The sequence below is a fragment of the Notamacropus eugenii genome, chromosome 2, assembly GCF_028372415.1.
Source record: "Notamacropus eugenii isolate mMacEug1 chromosome 2, mMacEug1.pri_v2, whole genome shotgun sequence".
Taxonomy (NCBI): domain Eukaryota; kingdom Metazoa; phylum Chordata; class Mammalia; order Diprotodontia; family Macropodidae; genus Notamacropus; species Notamacropus eugenii.
Genome location: NC_092873.1, coordinates 23,842,080 through 23,863,303, shown reverse-complemented (window position 1 = coordinate 23,863,303; position 21,224 = coordinate 23,842,080). Strand labels below are relative to the sequence as shown.

At 38.3% G+C, this 21,224-nt stretch overlaps 1 long non-coding RNA gene across 1 annotated transcript in view; it reads left to right on the top strand.

Annotated features, from left to right (window-relative positions):
• LOC140524713 (uncharacterized) overlaps window positions 1-19,304 on the top strand; it is a 77,228-nt gene extending 57,924 nt beyond the window's left edge. Inside the window, exons 5-6 of the long non-coding RNA XR_011973817.1 lie at window positions 10,532-10,594; window positions 11,346-19,304. This is a non-coding gene — a long non-coding RNA (uncharacterized lncRNA). The remainder of the gene's footprint in view (window positions 1-10,531; window positions 10,595-11,345) is intronic.
• The last annotated feature ends 1,920 nt before the right edge of the window (window positions 19,305-21,224 follow it).

Below are 21,224 nucleotides of genomic sequence, written 5' to 3'. Positions count from 1 at the left end.
CTGTTAGATTGGGGTCTCTGTCATGTTTTATTCTACCTCCTCTGGAATCTCTCCGATTAGTCATTATTTTGATGAGACTTTTTAAGTCTTTAAAAGTGTTGCTATTACTTTATAAATTGTTCTCTTGGTTTTCCTTACTTCTCTCTACATCAGCTCATACAAATCTTCACTACTTCCTTTTAACAGCCTGTCATTTCCTACAGCGGAGTGTAATTCATTAGGTTCCTATAACACAATTTCTTTGTTGTTCAATTATTTAAAATATTTTAGACAAACAATAAAACTTCAATACATAAGAAAAGAAAACATTATAAGCTTAAATAATAAAATTAAACATAAAATAAGAAATGTAAAACATGTCATGTGCACAGCAGGACATAGAAGAGGATTCAGAATATACAGCAATAACTTACTATTTCAAGAAAGCATAGATATGTTGAAAACTCTCCACTTTTTCATTGCTTCCTTGTAGATTTTCTTTTGTTCTCTGTTCTGCACTTTTTACTTTGTTTTTTCCCCCTTCCTCTACTCCAGGGGTAAAATTGAGCATGGATATATTTATATGCAGATATTGATGTATACATACATATATACATATACACACATACATATATAAACATATACACATACATACATACATATAAACATATACTTCCCCGAAGAGATTCTACTTCTAATCTTGTTTTTATGTTTGCACATATCTCTTTTTCCCCTCCCTCCTAACTCCTCTACTTTACTTCTACCTGTTACCTTGCCCTCCTTATTATTTAACCTATCATCACTCCTTCAATCCCTCCTTATCCTATCATTCCCGTAAATCTAAATATCCTTCTATAACCTTTTAACCTATTCCCTCACCCTCCCCTCTAAAGAGCCTTCCTTTCTTCTCTCCCTATCACTTCAGAGTTTTATTTTTTTCTAAATTTTGAAGATTTTTATACTCTTCTAGATGTGTATGTTCTTTCTCGTCTTTAACCTGTTCCTGACGAAATTGGTTTGCAGAACCTCTCCGCTATGTAATTCCTCTGTGTTGGTCCTTCTTCTTGCACCTAATTTGTATAAGGCAATTACTCCTTTAGCTGTTTTTGAACAGCTTTCCTTTGTGAAGTCATATCATACTTAGGTCTGCCTCTGTGTTTTTTATAATCTACTTAATTGCGAGTAACAATCTTAGACATCGTTTGACATTTTCTATACACATAACGTAAAAATTCTATCTTTACCGAGTCCCTTGTAGTTGGTCATTGGTATGCATCGTATCCTTCTCTTGGCTCTTGTATGTCAAATCTTCTAGTGAATTCAGTTTTTTTTCAGACTAAGACCTGAAAGTCTGATGGTTAATCAAATGTCCATTTTTTTTTCCATTCGGAATTCCATACCCACCGTGGGTATGATATTTTTGGCTGGAAGTCCAATTCTTTTGCTCTTTAATATATAATGTTCCAAGACTTTCTATCTTTTAGTGTCACAAACGCTAGGTCTTGTGTGATTCTAATTGTGGTACCATCATATGTAAATTGTTATTTTCTTGTTGTTCTTAATATTTTGTCCTTAATCTGGGGATTTTGGAAGTTGACTGTAACATTCCTATGAATTTTCCTCGTAGGATCTCTTTCAGGTGGTGATGGGTGGATTTTTTTCTATTTCTACTTTCCTCTCTTGTTCTAATACTTTAGGACATTTTTCTTTAGTTATTTCTTGTATTGTTGCATCAAGATTCTTTTTTGAATTAGAACTTTCAGGTAATCCAATTATTCTTATGTTTTATTGCCAGGCCTAGAGGCCTGAGGGCTACCCGAGTCTTACCTTACCTATCACAGGTCTTCGGCTGGCCAAACCGGATAAACGTATGAGAGAAGAGACTTTCTGGAGTCGAACAAGGGTTAGGCTTTATTCAGGGTCCTGGTTACATGTGCAGGGGGAATTCTTCCTTAGGAGAGAGAGAGAAATCTCCCAAGGAGGCAAAGATCTTACAGTAAGAGAATGAAAGCAGAAGTGGAAGTGGGGAGAGAAGGGAGAGGGAAGAGAGAAGAGAGGAAAAGGGGCCTTCTGTCCTGTAAGAGCCCCTCAGCGCTAAGAGCGCCTTCAGGCTTTCCTGACCCTACTTAAGCTCTCCTGCCGAGTAGTTTGCACCTGAATACCGTGCCTGTTAGATAACAATAGGTGTGCCCAGATCTGGGCCAGTCTCGAGGGCGGGGATGCTCTCTCCCATCACGTTTCTCACGGGAAGAGGCGGAAATACACGAGATCTCACTCCTCAATTCCCTGCTGTTTCCTGGGGGGCCTCATGAGAACTCTAAGGTTTAGAAGCTCTCACCTTTACCCGCCCGAGACTGTCCACATGGAACTGAGCTTACACCCCCAACATTTTATCTTCTTGATCTATTCTCTTAATACATTGTTTTCCTTTTGAGATGTTTCCCATTCTCTTCTGTTTTTTGTTATACACACACACACACACACACACACACACACACACACACACACGTAATTTCTTCATCGCTTATCACTTCGCTGAACAATTCTGATTTTCAAGGAATCATTTTCTTCCTTAAGATTCTGGATCTCTTTTTCTCATTTTTTGCCTTTCTTGTCATAATCTTCTTGTTTTTCTTGTATTATTCTTATTTTTCTTTTTAATTTTTCCTGAATCTCTCTCATTTCATTTGTAAAGTCTTTGTTAAGTTCTTCAAAGAATTCTTTTTGGGCAGGTGACCATTCGACATTACTCTTTGTGGGTAAGAGACGGTTTCTTTGTTTCTCTTCTGAAGATGAACCACCATCTTCTCTATTCCCAGAGTAGCTCTCTCTGGTGGGATTCTTTTTCCTTTCCCTGTGCATTTTTTGGTGATAATTTAGTTGTTATAATCACCTCTAGTACTGTGGTAAGGGGAATGAAACCTCTGTCCTCTGATCCTCTTCAGTTCTACCCTTGGACCTTGAACTCAAACCAAGACCTTCAGCCTCCTATAAGTGTCCACATCTGACAGCATCCCTACCCCACTGCTTCTGCACTCACTGGCAGTGTGCTGGTTCTTTCTCACCACCACAGCTCTCCAGAGCACAGCTTGGTCTGGTATTCCTTATCAACACAGGTTCCTTTGATCTTCCCCAATTCAGACGCCCAACTCCCCTCACTTTCCCTGGGGTAAAAATTCCTATACCTGGCTGAGGCAGCCTCCCAACCCAGAGATGTTTATTCTTTTCAGGGAGAAAATCTAGTCCTGGGATTTTTCTTCTGGTCTTCTTCAATTGTTCCTCAAGGACTCTGATTCTGCCCCTACTCTGATTTATTTTCATGGCTCTATGTTCATCCAGAGATGCGATTTTCTGTCCTACTCTGCCATTTCCCCAAAATGTCTAGTCATTTTTCAATCATGTCCAACTTTTGGTGATCCCCAAGTCCATATTCTTGGAAAGACACCAGAGTGATTTGCCATTTCCTTCTCCAGCTCATTTTAGACATGTGGAAACTAAAGCAATCATGGTTGAGTAACATGCCCAGAATCACACAACTAGTCAGTATTTGAGGGTGGATTTGAACTCAGGTCTTCCTGACTCCAAATGCAGTGCTCCAGTCAGCAGAAAGACAGTACATAGGCAGTGCTCTAGCCACCTAGTTGCTCCAAAATATTTTAACAGCATTGCCAAGTAACTGTTTGCTAGGTTGATTGATATGGCAACATGAGTAAATTAACTTAGGGAATAACCTCATATTATTATATTGGTTAATATATTGGTAATCATTACAAAAGCTAATTAATAATAACGATAACTTTTACATAGCACCTACTATGTGTCCGGTACTATCCTAAGGCACTATCTTATTTGATCTTCATAATTACCCAGTAAAGTAAGTGCTAGCTTTATCCCTTTTTAACAGACAAGGAAAGTCAGGCAAACAGAGGTCAAGTGACTTGCCCAGGGTCAGACATCTAGCGAACAGTGGAGTCCACATTTGAACTCAAGTCTTTCTGTCACCAGGCTGGCACCACTTTTCGTTCTCTTTTTTATACTCTGTTTTACCTACCAATTTGTATCACAGAGAAAAACCATCAGGGTTTATATTTTCCTATACTTTTTCTGAACAGGTTATTTAATATTACTATAATTTTAAGTGCTTGATAAGTCACTTTTAAATTCATCTGATCTCATTTCCCTACAAATCGTATCTCCTACAAATATCCACATATATACAAAACCACACTATTCATAGGAAGAAATCTCAGAGGGAAATCACTAACTGTGATGCTGTCCAGGAAAGGTGTCTTGAAGAGAAAAGGAATTGAGCAAACAGAGGAAGCCAGGGAGCAGAGATTAGGAGAGAGAATTCCAGGCATGGGGGAAAGCAGAGAAAATGTCTGTGGGAGATGGGATGTCATGTGTAAGTAAGACGGCCAGTGTAGCTGGTAGGATGAAGTCAGTTTGCGAAGAGCTTTCAAAGTCAAGTGGGTGATTTTCTGGAGTAACAGGCAGCTTAAATAGGAGTTTATTGAGTGAGAGGAAGGAGGAAGACATGACATGAGGTGACCTGTACCTTAGGAAGCTCAGGTTGGCATCTGAATGGAGGCTAGATTAAAAGAAGACCAAGCAGAAGGCTATTGCACTAATCCAAGTGGGATGTGATGTGGGTGCCAGGGTGACCTTTGTTTGAAGGGAAGAATGGGATTGTACAGGCAAAGGTAATAATCACTTGCTTGCATATTGGAGGTGGGTGGGGGCTGTGAGTGAAGAGAAGGAGACACCAAGGTCATTTGATAACCTGACCATAACCTATCTTTCCTGTTCATAACACAAGAAACAGTGATATGATTTGGACCCATATCCTAGAGTTAAGCCCAGTGTCTGTGTGTTTTTTTTCCAGGAGGGAACATGAAGACAAAGGAATACATTTTAAGATAAAATCATACACATGTACTTGCATGTATGCCTGTGTACACCTATGTGTGGGCTTCTCCTCATGCATATTCACATTCAATTCACACATTTATGGAAAGGACATAGATGTACACATGAATATGTACATACAATATATACATATAACTGAGTATACACACAAACACAGATAAATATATAGATGGCATTGACTAGATACAAAGCTCCAGGCCAGGCCTAACACCCAGGTCTACATTCAGTTTAGGGAAAGTCAGAGCCCTTACAACTTCTCCACAGGAAGCTGAAACATCAGGAGAATACTCAGTTTTACTTATGGAAAAGTTTTGTGAGGGCCAGAAATTCAGGAGACAGGACTTTGCATAGCACCTAGGGATAGAGGGAATAGGCAAATGGAGTAGGGATAATGGCCCACTCTCATCTTACAGTAATTCTCTGCCTCTAAGCCCAGGAAGCCATTGAGAGAAAAGTGAAAGCAATGCCAGAGGATCATAATTTCTCTGATCTCCCATGAGTTTGAGGAGTTTGTTTCCTGTGGCCAATATTAATGAAATTACCCTCCTTAACTCCTAAAAGGAAATAGTAAGTCTCTGTCTTATTTGGACTTACGTGAAAGAGAGAATATGATGGCTCAGGAAGAGTTATTTTTGATCAGATTGTTGAACCTAATTACCCTCTTTCCAGTTCAGCTCCACAGGCTTGATATTGTTCAAGCAGAAAAGATGCAGGACCAAAGACAGAGATCTCCAAGAACCTTCAGAAGGAGATGGGCATCTTCTCAGTTCTCAGGTGTTTTCTGATCTGCTTCTGTCAGCTGAAGATCAGTTGAAATTTTTATGTGCATTTTTATAATTGTCTTTCAAATTCATATTGACTTCCTAACAGAGGAAAAGTAAAACAAAGACCCAACATCTGAGGCTAGGGAACCTGGCCATATTTGTGGAGGAAGGTCATCATCACATCTCCATTTTCCATGGAAGAACAATGAACTTGAAATGGAAATGACACATAGAAGTGCTTTGCGGGATGTCTGTTGAGGGTGGTGGTGCTTACAGAAGTGACAAACTACTTTCTTCATCCCCCACCACAAAAAATAGCCCCTAATTTCCTTTTTCAAGCCATCCCATTCTCTCCCTTGGGTTGACCTCCCAAGACTTCTTTGTCTCCTGCCCTCATCATCTGCACATCTTGACTTACTCCTCTTAAGATGTTATTGCTCAAAACTCCATTTATAGAAAGAACAATGCCTTGGACTTTCCGTGTCCTTGGAATATTGCAAGTAGTCCATTGGGCACGGATCAAAACCTGAGATGATCTGAGCATGTAAAATTCAGTGCAAGAGAGACTTAAATATTTGGGATCCGGGATTCTCTACTCTCAAGGGAAGTTCTTTCCTTATTCTTTGGAGCATGCTAAGTGTCTCTCTCTTTTAAAAATATTTTTAAATTATGGAATAAAACAAATCAAATTTTCATAACCCAGTATACCAAAAAAGATGATTTGCACAGGAAACTGCAAATCTACTATGAAATTTCGTTCAAACATACAACAAAATTGTCACGTAAATTTCTTTTCCTCACCTTCCCCAGCCATAGAGATGACTGCCATTAAACACATATATCTTTATCATTAATATATATCATTAGTATGTGTAAATATGTACATATATAATCATTCTATACATACTTCTATTTATCAGTTCTTTCTCTGGATGCAGACTGCATATTTCTTCACATACTCTTTATAGTTAATTTGGCTATTTGTAATAGACAAAATAACTGCTCACAATTCTTAGAACTATATTGCTGTTACTATACACAATGTTCTCTTGGTTCTGCTCATATCTTTCCATTGTTTCATGCAAGTCTTTCCTTGTTTTTCTAAAAGCACTGAGTTCATTATTTGTTATAGCACAGTAGTATTTCATCACACCCATATACCACAGCTTATTCAGCCATTCCCCATCCATGCGATTTCCAGTTCTTTGCCACCCCAGAGAGAGCTGCTATAAATATTATTTTTTATTTCAAAAAAAATTTATATTTTTAAAAAAATTATTTAATTTTACTTTTTAGCACTCATTTCCACAAAATTTTGAATTACAAATTTTATTCTCATCTCCCCCTCCCCCCACTCCAGGACAGCATGTGTTCTGACTACCATTTTCTCCAATCTGCCCTCCCCTCTATCGCCCCTCCACCACCCCTTTTCCTTCTATTTTCCTGTAGGGCAAGATAGATTTCTATGCACCACTGTCTATATACCTTATTTCCTAGTTGCATGTGAAAACAATTTTTAACATTCGTTTTTGAAACTTTCTCTCCCTTTCCCCCTCCCCACCCACTCTCATTGAGAAGACAGGCAATTCAATATAGGTTATATTCGTGTAGTTATGCAAAATACTTCTATAACAATCATGTTGTGAACAACTAACTATATTTCCCTCTATGCTGTCCCACTCTCCATTTATCCTGTTCTCTCCTTTGACTTATTCCTCTACTAAAGTGTTCGCTTCTGGTTACCTCTTCCCTCAATCTGCTGTCCCTTCTATTATCTCCCCTCTCTTCCCTCCTTCCCCCCTGATTTCTTGTAGGGTAAGATTATCTTCTATACCCAATTGAGTGTGAATGTTATTCCCTCCTGAAGCCAAATCCAATGAAAGTAGGGCTCACTTATTCTCTCTCACCTTATCTCTCTTCCCCTCTATTGTAGAAATTCTTCCTTGCCTCTTTTATGTGAGGTGATTTACTACATTCTACCTATCCTCTTTGTTTTTCTCCTATACATTCCCCTCAACACTTAATTTTGCGTTTTAGATATCATTTCTTCCTATTCAGTTCACCCTGCGCCACCCCCTACACACACACACACACACACAAAACACACATATCAAATTTAGAGTACTGACCGTTTTTGCGTTTTAAACTGTTCACATTCTGTCTTAAAGCTGTGTCTTCACACACATATGTCAGCAATCTTTTTAAAAAAGAATTTAGAGATAGTTCTTTTCATTTTCGGTATCAAAGTGGTCATCTATAGAGATTACTGATTCATCCATCATCATTTATTACCTGCCTTCTATGGGTTGGGCAATGTTGTTGGTCCTAATTTGCTTTTAGAATTAATATAAATATAGTTGTAAAAAGAAATGCATTTTTGACCCTTTCGATCTTGAAATTTTTTTAATTAAAAGAAACTTAAGTTAAGTTAAGAAACTTTCAGTTTCATGTATAATAAAAGATCTATTTCCATAGCATTTATTATAGTCTGGGCTTTTACAATGATCTGAATTGATCCTTCTTAGTAACTTAGGTGGTAGCTTCTATTATTATCCCACTTTACAGATGATAAAACTGACGAAAATAGGCTAAGTTACTTGTGAGGTCACCAAGCCACCAAGTATCTCAGAAGGGATCTGAAGTCAGTTCTTGCCTTATTTGAGACAGAGTGCTTTCTTCCGTGCACCACTTAGCTATCTCACCATCATGTCATCTTTCTCACACATCTTTCTTTTCCATAGGCAAGATGGGAGACAAACGTTTAGGACAATGCTTTGCTGAATATAGTGAAATGATTTCTACTGAGCCCATGATATCTTTGTGGAAATGAAGAGCTATCAATGACAAAATGTCTTTCTTTTAGTATATGAAGGTTTTTTAGGTAAACACAGATTATATTTGTGATACTGGGACCTAGAGGTAGAAGGAGGAGCAATGGGAGCTGCCTATTGAGAGAGAGATGTGGAGCCATTCATAGTGAACCAGCATACCTCAGGAGTTCTTCCTTATGGCAAATGTTTGGATAGTCTGTCTCACTTCCTATTATGTCTGACTGTGGACAGGATTCTTATTCGGGCTCAGATTAGGTGAGATGGACTCCTGGACCCTTGACCTTTCTGAGATTTCATGCCTGTCTAGTAATTTTCATCACAGAAACACAATGAGTCTGGAATGATTGTGAAGATGCCCCTTTGGGATCATTGCTTCCTTTTCCAGATGTTTTGTAAATACAATGACAGAACCATCAAACTCATCAACATTGGGAATCAGGTCATAATAAATGAAGAGAAGAAAATCAGGTTCAATCTAACTGAATTAAAATGCTTAAGAAGACAATTGGCAAAGAAAATTAATCACATAATTGTCCAAGAAGAGAAAGATGTGGAAAGAATGTTGCTATCGAAAGTTCTTTCATGTGACTATATAGACGAGAATGTCTTAGAAGTGATGCAATCTCAGTAAACAGTAAAGAAGAAAATGCTTTCATGACTCAGTTGCAGAAAATTGGAGCCATAGTTTCATAAAAGGCATCAAAAGCACCTAATATAACATCCAACAAAGTGGACTGAGAAGTATCCATCTTCCCTGAGGTATTTTTCAACTCCTCTTTGATGACTCAGTGACACTAGGCTTGTCATTAATGATTACTGTCCCCCCCTTTGATGAAATGAGAGAGGCCAAAGAAATGGTCAGATGATTTGGAGGATGTAAAAGGGATTCGTCGTTACGTGACAGCTGTACTCAGTTGCCCCCTAACTCTGAGTCTTTATAATTTTGAGAGTCACAGTTATTGAAGTTGAAGTCAAAAGGTTCATAAATAAGTTTTTACCTGACAATTCGATGAGTTTTGAAATCATCTAACTACTATCAATAATACTGCTTTCTATCATGAAGAAGGACTTTAAAAAACAATGTGTTAAAATATAAGCAATACCAATTGGGGTGAGAGAAAGTGCCAACAATCACCCTCTTCAAGGACACACTTCTGTGTACACACGGGAACATATATGGAAAGATGGAGAAATGTAAGGAACATGGAAGAATACGCCTGTTTATAGAGTTGTACACACAAAAATGCTTCGTGTATATAATGATAATGTTTAATATAAAATTTTGGAATAATCTCTTTGTTCTCTCTGAAGCAAACTCAGAGGGTGCCTCTTCCTATGTTAACAAAGGCAGCCAAGGTTGACTCTGCATTCCTTAAGAGACCTTTAACCTAAGACACTATCTTGAATAATGGGACGTTTTCCATATCTTAATATTTGTAGACATATACTATGTTATGGCATGTTAATGGTAAAGAAAACACAGACATCTTGGGTTGTAATTTCTATGTGAAACTTTGTCAAACTCTGTTATCTTATTGTATTTACAACCTATGCAATTAAGAAATTCCTTTACTAATGGTCTATTTAGTCACTTATGGAGATCATAAATCTGAAGGACACAGAACACTTCTTTGTCCTAAAACATATTTAAGGCTGCCCAATTCTTTGTATCGGTAGCCAGAACATTTCTGGCTCCATAATGCATTATGTTACTGTTTTCTTTAATAGGGAATTGATTAATTAATTAATTAAACCATAAAATGTATGCATTTAGCCTGTTGCCTTTTCTCTAACCAAGTTTTCAGGTCAACAATAAACACACAGTCAGGTATGTATATGAGAGGAAGGAGATGGAAATGAAAGCAGTCAGAGGATGGCATTTGCGAAAAGGCAAAGTGTGGTTCAGAATCATTGCGAAGGGATTGCTATAGTCAAGTACAAGTATTTTAATCATTGAGAAATTTGTTCACTTTGTTTCAAGGCACCTTAAACAAAATTATTTTCCTCCCTCTTGTGTTTCCCAAACAGGCCCTTATAAATATTTTTCTTCTCTTTTCCGTGGGGACAGTGGAAGCAGTGAAAACCTGCAAGGTATTGGTGGGAAAGAATGTCCCATGTTTACATATTAATTGTAGCCTATTTTAGGTTTTTTGCATTTACTTCAGTATGTTGATTCCTTTATTGTTGTTAGTAATTGTAGTTAGTTGTTCATTCCCAAAGAAGGCCATGACATCAGAAAGGTGATGCCATGAAATGCCAATGAATTGTATTTAAGTGAGGGAGGGCTGTGAAAATCACCAGCCTCGTTTTCTCCTACAACGTCAGATATAGATCAGGGTGATTGGAAACGACCCCAGATGCAATGCAGGGGAAGCCCTTGGCCTTTTTAAGCTAATGACTTTTCCTGTTCTCTTACCTACCTTTAATTAGCAGTTATATTTCATACACAAAAGTGCAATATAAAGACTTAAAAGTGATTGTCTGTTTATGAAACTGTCACCTATTCTAATGCTGCATTATATTGTGAGCGGATGTTTGTACGGAGGCAAATCAAGTCAAATGGGAGCCCTATAGCTGCAGAGATGACTAAGGGCATTTCATTTCATCTCAAAGATGTAACCCTAGGGCCCTGAGAATCTGCGTGTAATCATGTGGATCTGGTCTATTGCTGGGGATCTACATCTGCTCATTATCATTGTTCATAGATGTAGCTCTTCAGGTTAGCTGTCCCAGGACTTTCGGTATGTGTGAGTGTCTGGAAAGGTGGCATGGAAGGGGTGGAATCCTAGAAGTGGTCAGGGCAGGGGAATGGAGAGTTCTGTAATGTTCTGTGTTTCTACAGATGGTGCCTGCCTTCCTGGTAACTTTCAGGTTCAAATTGTCCGTCCTTGCCATCACTCATATTTGGGTTGTCTCCCATATTGAAATGTAAACTCTGCTGCTCAATCAGGATGGAGTTCATAGCAACACAGTCCTGGCAGACACACCCAGCCCTCCTGAGAAGAATTAGAAATCTGTTCCAAAGACCTTTCTGCTTTTCATCTTCAAGACAGAGGTGACAGCTGAAGACTTGGATGAAAAATTGCCCTTCTCTTAAATCTAGGTTGTTGACCTGCACTACCTGTCACTGAAGCTCTTGCTGAGTGAGATCTATGTTCTCTCTGACCCATGAGCAGTCACTCTTCTGAAGCCTTCTCCCAACTCCCAATTCCTAAGACCCAGAGCTTCCACAGAGCAAGTTTCAACTGCTCCGTTCTGTGATTCTCCTAGCAGGTTTTCATCTCCCATGTTTCCATACATCAATTTCTTAAAGGAGCATTTGCTACTTTCAGTGTCTCGTCTTTCTTTAATGAAGTTTCAACTCCATATATTTCCACTGTCTAATCAGCCTTGGGAAATCCTGCATCTCCAAATCATGATGAGATTTCTCATTGTTTTCAAATCTATCATCCTTAATCATGAAATGCGCCTATGCAGATTACCTGAGTTATCATAAACCTTTCCAGATCTGCATTCGTGAATGTGCTATAGTAACTTAGCGGTCTTTAAAAATATATTTCCATCCCTAACGCTCCAATGAGTGATAATTAAAATGTTTTCTGCCCCTCCTTCTAGTACAGGCTATATAACATTCTCATGCAAGACAAGGTGAATTTTTCCCCAAAGTTAAAATACATACATACATATATATATATGTAATTCAAATTAAAGTATTGCTCATTGTTGTGTGCTAAACGACCCACATCCTATATTAAAGCTGTGTCTTCACACTCATATGTTAGCAAAATTTTTAAAAAAACTTTTTTTAGAGATAGCTCTTTTCTTTCTCCTTTGTGGTATCAAGATGTTCCCCCATAAAGAGTGCTGATTAATCCATCATCATGCATTGCATGTATTCTATGGGTTAGGCTATGTTTGTAGTGCATATCTCCTTCTGCAATTGGTATAAATATATTCTTAAACAGAAATACCCTTTTTCCCCCTTTTATTACTGAAAATTATGTATAAGAAGGAACTTAAAGAGTTTTTCTCTTTCATACATAATAAAAAGAGTTAATAACTAACATTTTCATCACATTTACTACATTTTGGACTTTTACAATTATCTGAATTGATCCATGCACCAAGCTTGGGTAGTACTTTCTATTACTTTCCCACTTTACAGATGAGGAAACTGTGGGAAACAGGTTAGGTGGCTTATGAGATCACCAAGCTATTAAGTGTCTGAGAATGAATTTGAACTCAGCTCTTACCTTATTTGAGACAGAGTGCTTTATTCCCTACATCACCTAGCTGCGTAAGCATCATGTCATCTTTCTCACCCATCTTTCTTTTCCATAGGCAAGATAGGAGACAAATTTTTAGGACAATGCTTTCCTAAGTGTGGAGAAGTGATTTCTACTGAGCCCATGATATCTTTGTAGAAATGAAGAGTTAGGAAGGATGTGATGTCTGTCTTCCAGTGTATGAAGGACTTTCAGGTAGACAGGGACTAGATTTGTGCTACTTGGACCTAGAGGTGCAAGGAGGAGCAATGGGAGCAGCCTATTGAGAGAGATATGTGGGGAGAAGGGTGGAACCTCCTCAAAATTGGAACCATCCATAGTGAACCAGGTAACCTTAAGAGGTCTTCCTTATGGGAGATGTTTGGTTAGTCTGCCTCACTTCCTGTTATGTGTGACTGTGGACAGCTTTCTTGTTCAGGCTCAATTTGGAAGAGAAGACCTGACCTTTCTAAGATTCAGTACCGTTGTTGTAGTTTTCCAAACAGAATCACAATGAGTCTGGAATGACTAAGAAAAAGTCAAGGTGGTTCTTTGGGACCATTTCTTCCCTTTCAGATGTTCACTAAATAGAATGACACAAGCACCAAACTCATCAACACTAAGAATGAGGAAATAATAAATGAAAAGAAGAAAATCAAATTCAATTGAACTGAATTAAAATGCTCAAGAAGGTCACTAATGAAGAAAGATATTCACGTAATTGTTCAAGAAGAAAGAGATGTGGAAAGAATGTTGCTCCCAGACGTTCTTTTGTGGGACCATGTAGAAGATAGCATGTCTTAGAAGTAATACAATCTCAGTAAACAGTAAAGATGAAAATCATTTCACATCCTAATTTCAGAAAATTGGAATAATAATTTTCTAAGAGACACAGAAAACACCTAGCATAACTCAAAAATGTAAATAAATCCCTATGAACACATTTCCAACAGGTGGAAATGTGGGAGTCACTGGAAGGTTAATGATGAGGGGAAATCCACCATGTTCCAGAGCAAGTTTCCCACTGCAGCAGAGGCATTGTTGGCAAGCGTTTCCTGACAATAAGGAACAATTTTAATAAATTCTAGTCATTCATCTTTGTTCTCCATTCTAGGGTGAAGAAGAGCAAGATTCCTCTTCCAAGTGACAGCCCTTCAAATACTGGAGCATAGGCTTTTACACAACACAGAACTAAACTTTAGAGTGACAATGGAATTCCTATCAACAACCTTAAATTACATATATTTATTACTAGAAAAAGGGTCAAAGTGGACTGAGAAGTATCCATTTTCCCTGAGGTCATTTCCCACTCCCCTTCTATGGCTTAGTGACTCCAGACTTGTCATTAATGATTACCATGCCCCTTCCATGAAATGAGGAAAGAAAAAAAGATGTTTGGAGGATTTGGAGGATATAAAAGTGATTTCTTCCCTACATGGCACCTTTGCTGAGTTCCCTGCCTACCCTGAGACTTTATAATTCTAAGAACAGAGTTAGAATGTTTAGAGAAAAAAACCTGATTCCTGAAATTTGTAAAGGAGAGAAGAAGACATTTATTTTTTTCTACACCCCTCTGTTCCGATATCTGTGCAATGCCCCCTCATTTCAGCTTATGCACTTTTTCAGTAGAGCTGAGAGTAACTCTTTCACCCATTCCCTTTCTAAATTAGTTTGTCTTGTCCTATGTATATACAGTTAGAAAGAAGGAAGGGACAGTTGAAAAAGCAAATACAAACAGACCAATGTAAAAGAATAAGGGAGTGGGGACGGAATGAGAAGCATTTATTGCTCTCTCAATGATTCTGTTAGAATTGTTCCCACAAATCCAGAGAGTCCAGCCCTGTGGTATTGTTACCACAATCTCCTAGGGTAGCAATGTAACCTTGCCCTTCCCCTCTACCCCTTCATTCAGTGGAGAGGTAACAGATGTGCCCTGAAGAGAAGGTATATCCTTGGGGTGACTGATCTGGATACAATGCTCTTTTTTCTTGACCTGGACCTGCCTTTGAGAACTTCTGATTGGAAAGTCATGTGAGAGCAAGTGGCATGAAGAGTTTAAAATTTTTTCTTGTGTTTTCTGGTGTAGGAGGACTGACTAACCAGAGCACATAATTATTAAAAAGTGACTCCATCAGGGGAATTATCTCAACATGTGTTCATGACTTTTTTCATGTCCTTCCTCCTATGATGCTTTCTGATTTGCCCATTTTTATCCCATATGGCCACGCTTGATAACATTTTAAGGGCCCTGACCACACGTTACACAACCCAGACCTATCTAGTGATCAGGCTCTTTCTCTGAGTCCCTACTTTATGTGAGGTCCTGAGTTTGAAAGCAAGCTGGCGTGAGATGAGGGAAAACCCTGCTGCGTGCCCAGAAGATGGCATGAAACCTGGGTCTCTACTATGGGTCTCTGCTTCAGTCCAAAGAGAAGATGATCCTATGTCCTGGGGCACCCATATGTACTCATAGGTGTTGTTTCATCACTTGTTTGTCACGACAGAAATTTGAGATAGATGAAAATCGAGAAATAGTGAGAATGATATCTTTTGCGTTGCACATCAATTGGATGTGAGTGAGGCAGAGTTGTCTGGAAGTCACTGGTCTTAAACTCTCTTCCAGAGTAAATAGAATTCAGTGGTAAGAAAAAGTCAGGACGACTGGTAGTGGATATGGATATAACGGGTGACCATAGCATCTTTGGAGTCTAACCAATCTCGAAGTGCTTCACGGCATTTACTTCAGCCACTTTCATAGCTGTTGGAAGAAAACACTGTCATCTATATGCTTGGGGTAGACAGTCCCTTACCTCACTGATGGATTTGAGCCATCTTGATTGCCTTCAACGTGGTTTAGCATACCTGTCAAAATATTTCACTGGAGTGTGGCTGTTTTGCATTGTTCAACCTCTTGGAGTCACAGGTGAAAGTTGGGCGAATCAAATGAATATCAAAAAACAGTAAGAAGCCCTAAAAAGCGCTCAGTAATCCTTGCACCAGAAATACCAGTGTTCACCTCAAACACATAGGTTTCAAATTATACTAAAGGATGGGAAATATACAAAACAATAAAAAAAACTGACTATAAATGGCTATTATGGTCACAAGGTAAAGTTATAACCCAAACTCAGAGGAAGACAATGAAGTCAAAAGAAATACAATGAAAGTCTCAAAAAAACTAATTGTACAGAAATTCCAAGAAGAATTCTTGGAAGACGTAAAAAGTGCTGCTCAAAATGAAGTAAAAAAGGTAGACAAAAATACTGAAAAAAATTGAGAGCAAGCAAAGAAATTATGAAAAGACAATTGTTTATTCTTTGTTTTAGAGAGGGCCAGTGATCTCATGGAATGAATGTCTTGATTCATGTGCGAATTAGATTTAAGTATGGGAAAGGAGCACACAATCTTTCGGTTCACTTTCTTTTCTGCAGTCATTGCAGACCAATGGCAAGATAAAAGTCAAGATGACTGACAGTGGCCCCAGAGGCAGGAAATGATATTGGAATGATTGATGGCTGACCAAGATTTAAGCACTACACAGCACCTACTTCATTATCTATCTCCTTGGACATTGAAACAAATTGCCCCAATTCACTCATTCCACTGGCGGCTGTTTTCACTTTCTTGAGACAGATATCCACGACCCTCACTAGTGGGTTTGAGGTGTGTTGGTTACACTTGACCTGGTTTAGCTTATGTACTAAGATTCTTTTATTGGAATTTGACAACTACACATGGTACAGCTTCTATGAGCCACAGCAGAGACTTGACTGAATAGAGACACTAAAGTTAAATGAGCAGCCCTGAAAAGGGCTCAGCAAGCCATCACAAGAAAAGATCTAGCTGTGGCTGAAGAGTCCATAAAGTCCGAGATAATCAACAATTTAGTAAAAGAGGCAACAGACTGCTGAACCAAAATACATATTAAAAAGTATAATAACGCCTTAAAAAACGACTCACCTCGAAAATAGATCAAGAAAAAGTCATTGAAGAATTATTGGGTTACCTGAAAACTAGTATAAAAAAGAACCTAGATACAGTATGTCAAGAAATTATCAAGAAAAACAGTACTAGTACCCTGGAACTGAAGGGTCAAATAAAAATCTAAAAAATCTGCAATCACTAAAATCTCATTCTATCATGAGTCAAGGTATCGCCCCATGATGTCATTGATCTTCTCCCAAACAAAGGGCAAACAGTTGTCTTTTCATAATTTTCTTCTGTTGCTTTTGTTTCATTACCTGAAAGAAAGAGAAAAATGGAAATTCCCAGGATTATTATATTCCAGAGCTTCAAGAGCAAAGAGAAAATAGTTCAAGTATCCCTACAGAAACAATTCCAATCTCATGGAGCCACAGTCAGGATCTCACAAGATATAACAGTTATTATATTAAAGGAGAAGAAGTCTTGGAATCTGATATTCTGAAAGTAAAAAGACTTGATTTTCTGAAAGTAAAAAGATCTGATTTTACCATCAAAGATAACTGACCCAGCAAACTCAGTACTATACTTCAAGTGAAAAAAAAAATGTATTTAGTGCAACAGAAGAGTTTCAAGCATTCATAATTTTAAAAAAAGACCAAACCTGAATAGAAAATTTGACACTTTAAATACAAGATTCAAGTGCAATATAAAAAATAAACCTGAAACAGGAAACAGTAGGCACTGTGTGGTTAAAATATTTGTTTCTGTATGTGAGGATGACACATGTACCTTCTAAGAACCTTACCATTAAATGGACAGTGAGAAGAATTCTAGATATAAAGAGAGTGTAGGAGAAAATCAATTAGTTTGAAATGTTCTTAAAAATGAATATTCAAGAGATGGATGTCCTGTGAAAATGGTAAAGGGTGAGTAAGAGTGATGAAAACAAGGTTGCATAAAAGAGGCATGCAAGAAAGAACATTTACATTGTTCTGCCTTTCTTCTGTCAGTGTCCCAATACAAATGCAGATTAGAAATCTCAGTGTTTTCTTTGTCCCAGGAACAATCTCATCAATTTAGCATAAATTTGTTCTGTGTATACATGCTTCAGCTTCAATGTATCAATTCTTTTGGATTATGTGAAGAAATCTGGTACAGTGAATAGATGCCGATACTTGAAGGGGGAAAATCTGGCTTCAGATTCTGACACTTACTGTGATGCTAGACAATTAATGTAGCTTCTGTCCACCTCTCTGAGCTTCACCATGTCTCAAATGGGGGAAACAGAATTGTTTACAGTCTAGGTGGCATGAAGGTACTGCCCATTTTTGACTCAGCTCATGCAAAAGCTGAATAAAGATGCTTTTAGATGTGTGTGATTGAAGGAGGACTTTTACCTCTTCCCTTCTGAGCATGGGCAGCGATTCATTGCCTGAAACTTTTTGTCAATTTCAACAATGAAATTACTATTTTTCTTGGTTTCTGAATAAAATGGAGTGTTTATGCAAAACGCAGAGGGGTAGAAGGAGGAAGATAGGAAAGATATAGAGAGATACAGAAAGAAAGAGAGGAGAGACAGTGAGAGAGAAAGAGAGAGAGACAGACAGACAGAAAGAAAGAGAGACAGACAGAGACACCTTGAGAGCTTGAATGAGAGCCATCAGAAAACAGGAACTAGGGAATCATTTAAATTCTCTCCTTTATTAATTTATTTCTTTTAAATTATTTTATATTTCAATTATAAAATTTCAATTATAAATTTCAGTGAGAAAAAGGCAATTCTTAACATTTTCCTTAAAAAAAAATGTTGAGTTCCAAATTTCCTCCCTCCTTCCCCCCTTGCAATAATAAGCAATTTAGTATAGATTATACATATGCCATCATGAAAAACTTATTTCTATATTAGTCATGTTGTAAAGAAGAAAAAGACTGAAAGGAAAAGAAGATGAAAAAATAAACTGATAATGTTATGTTCCAATATGCATTCAGACTGCATCAGTTCATTTTTGGATGTGGAAAATATTTTCCAATAAAAATCTTTTGGACTTATCTTGAATCACTGAATTGCTGAGAAGATTGAAGTGAATCATAGAAGGTCATCTTATAATGCTGCAGTTATTCTATACCATGTTCCCCTGGTTCTGCTCACCTCATTTTGCATCTGTTCATGTAAGTGTTCTTGGGTTTCTCTGAAATTTTACTCCAATTATTTCTTATAATATGATAGTATTCCATTGGCTTCATATAACACAACCTTTTCAGGTCTTCCACAGCTGATGGGGATCCTTTGATTTCCATTTCTTGGCCTCCACAAAAAGAGCTAGTATAAGTACTTCTGTACATGTGGGTCCTTTTCTCTTTTTTATGATCTCTTTGCAATACAGAAATACTGTATTTGTAGTTTCAATGCCCTTTGGACATTGGAATTAGGGAAATCTTAATTCCAGGTCTGATATTCTAATCTAGTAGGAACCGAACCACACCCAGAGTATCAGTACTGCCATGAGGTCCACAACCCAATAGTGATTAAAAATCAGATCTCTACAATACAAATAGAATGCTTAAGTACAGAAATCTTTCAATTATTTATGGAAGCATTAGAGTGAATTCCACCTGGCACTGTACTAAGTCCAGATGAAGCTGTTTGTACAGGAGGACAAGGACTTCACATGTTCTTGGAGAGGGGGTAAGAGGCAGAGAAAATGAGAAAGACAGAAAAGCCAGGCCTCTGTACAAGATGAATAAAATCACAAATTCAGTAATAGGTACCCTCATATGTCCCAGAAGAAGGTCATGATTTCTTAGTTTTCCTTGAAGTTGGAGATAGGGTGAAGAAGAAAATTTATCTAAGGTGAACTATGTGCTAACCACTGTGCTAATTATTTTACATATATTATCTGCACAAACATGCAAATCTGGTCTAAATGAAGGAACAAGACTTCTACCTCTGAAGAGTGCTTGATCAAATAGGGTCCTGAACTTCATCTGTGATTCACTGATTAAGATGGTTCCTTAGTCAATGAACTAGTGAGGAACCTTTGGTGAAGGAAATACCTATAGTAATGACCACAACTGTGAAGTGTTAGGTGCTAACTGGATTATTCAGTGTTGGATCTGCACAGTCAGAAAGACTTCAAAACTGAAGTAAAACAATTAATAACTCTCTGACCCTGGGCAAAACTCTTAAACTCTACTTGCCTCAGTTTCTTCAATTATAAATGAGACCAATGACCTGACCTAACGAGGTGGTTGTGATCATCTAATGTGATCCTATGTCTAAGTTCCTTAGTACAGTGCCTGGCCCACTGTGAACAATATATGAACACTTATTCCCTCACTCTTTCCAACTTTGAAGAAAGGTCTTATATTCTTTGGATTTACAGTGTTGGGGGCTTGGTTGTACCCAGGAATGTGTCAATCATATCACGAACTATGGGAGCAGATGAGGGCAGAGCCAATCAGCATTAGTGATTAAGATGGCATGACTAAGAAAAGTTGGGTCCCATGGGCACCCCATGACACTCCCTGCCTTGGTGACGATTTAATGGTCATAAGCCTGGTGATTACATAAGAAATGAGAAGAGGAATTGAGGACGTCCTATTACCATTTTGTGACTGACCTAGATAAAAGATGGAACTTAAAAAACCTGAAGAGGGAGAGGAGTTTGTTACTGAAGGATTAAAAAGGCAGATGGGTAATCAGAGTGAGTATACTCAAGAACAGATTATCAGTCAGTGACATCTATCTGTGTATATGTTTGTGTGCACGTGTATTTGTGTCTGTGTGTGTGCACTGAGTATGCACATCATGTGACACCTGTATGTGTGTCCTGTGTGATATGTATGTGATTGTTACATGCTGTGCCCCCCTCCCCGCTTCAGCCTCAATAAGTTTTCTCCCATCATAGAATAAATTGAAAAAACAATTTCCGACACAGAGACCTCATCAAGAACTAGGTTATGCAGTGTGAAAGGGAGATTGAAATAGAAGGAGTCACAGAGAAAAAGCAACACAAATATTCAGAGAGGCTGAGATCTGGAGAAACAGAACGAAAACAAGAGAGGATGTTGAGCCCCAGACTTGACCTCTAGACGAATAGAATCATTTAGCTCAGTTCCTATGGTGCCAATGGCAGGAGGGAAAGGAATGGAGTAGAACTAAGAAATACAGGGAGGAATGTTGCTGAGCTGAAGACTTCACTATTCCTGGTTGGAGGAGGGGGAGGAAGCCTGAGGAAACCATGTGGATTAAGCCTGAGAAAAACAGACAAGGTGGTGGATCACCGCATGTAGAATCCTGAGGAGTTGGTTCCTGACTCTGTGATTTCGTTTGTCGGGATTCACAAAGACGTTGACGAAGGTCAGGGTGACAGGGTGGCTTAGATGGTATCTTTCATCTACTTTTCAGAACAGGGACATTCACCACCTGTTGGTATGGCCCTCTTCTGGGCTGGTGACACATGAAGCCCTTGACCTAACCAAGTGAACTAAATCCTGAAGCCTTCAGCCATTTGGTAACTCCAGAGTGCACA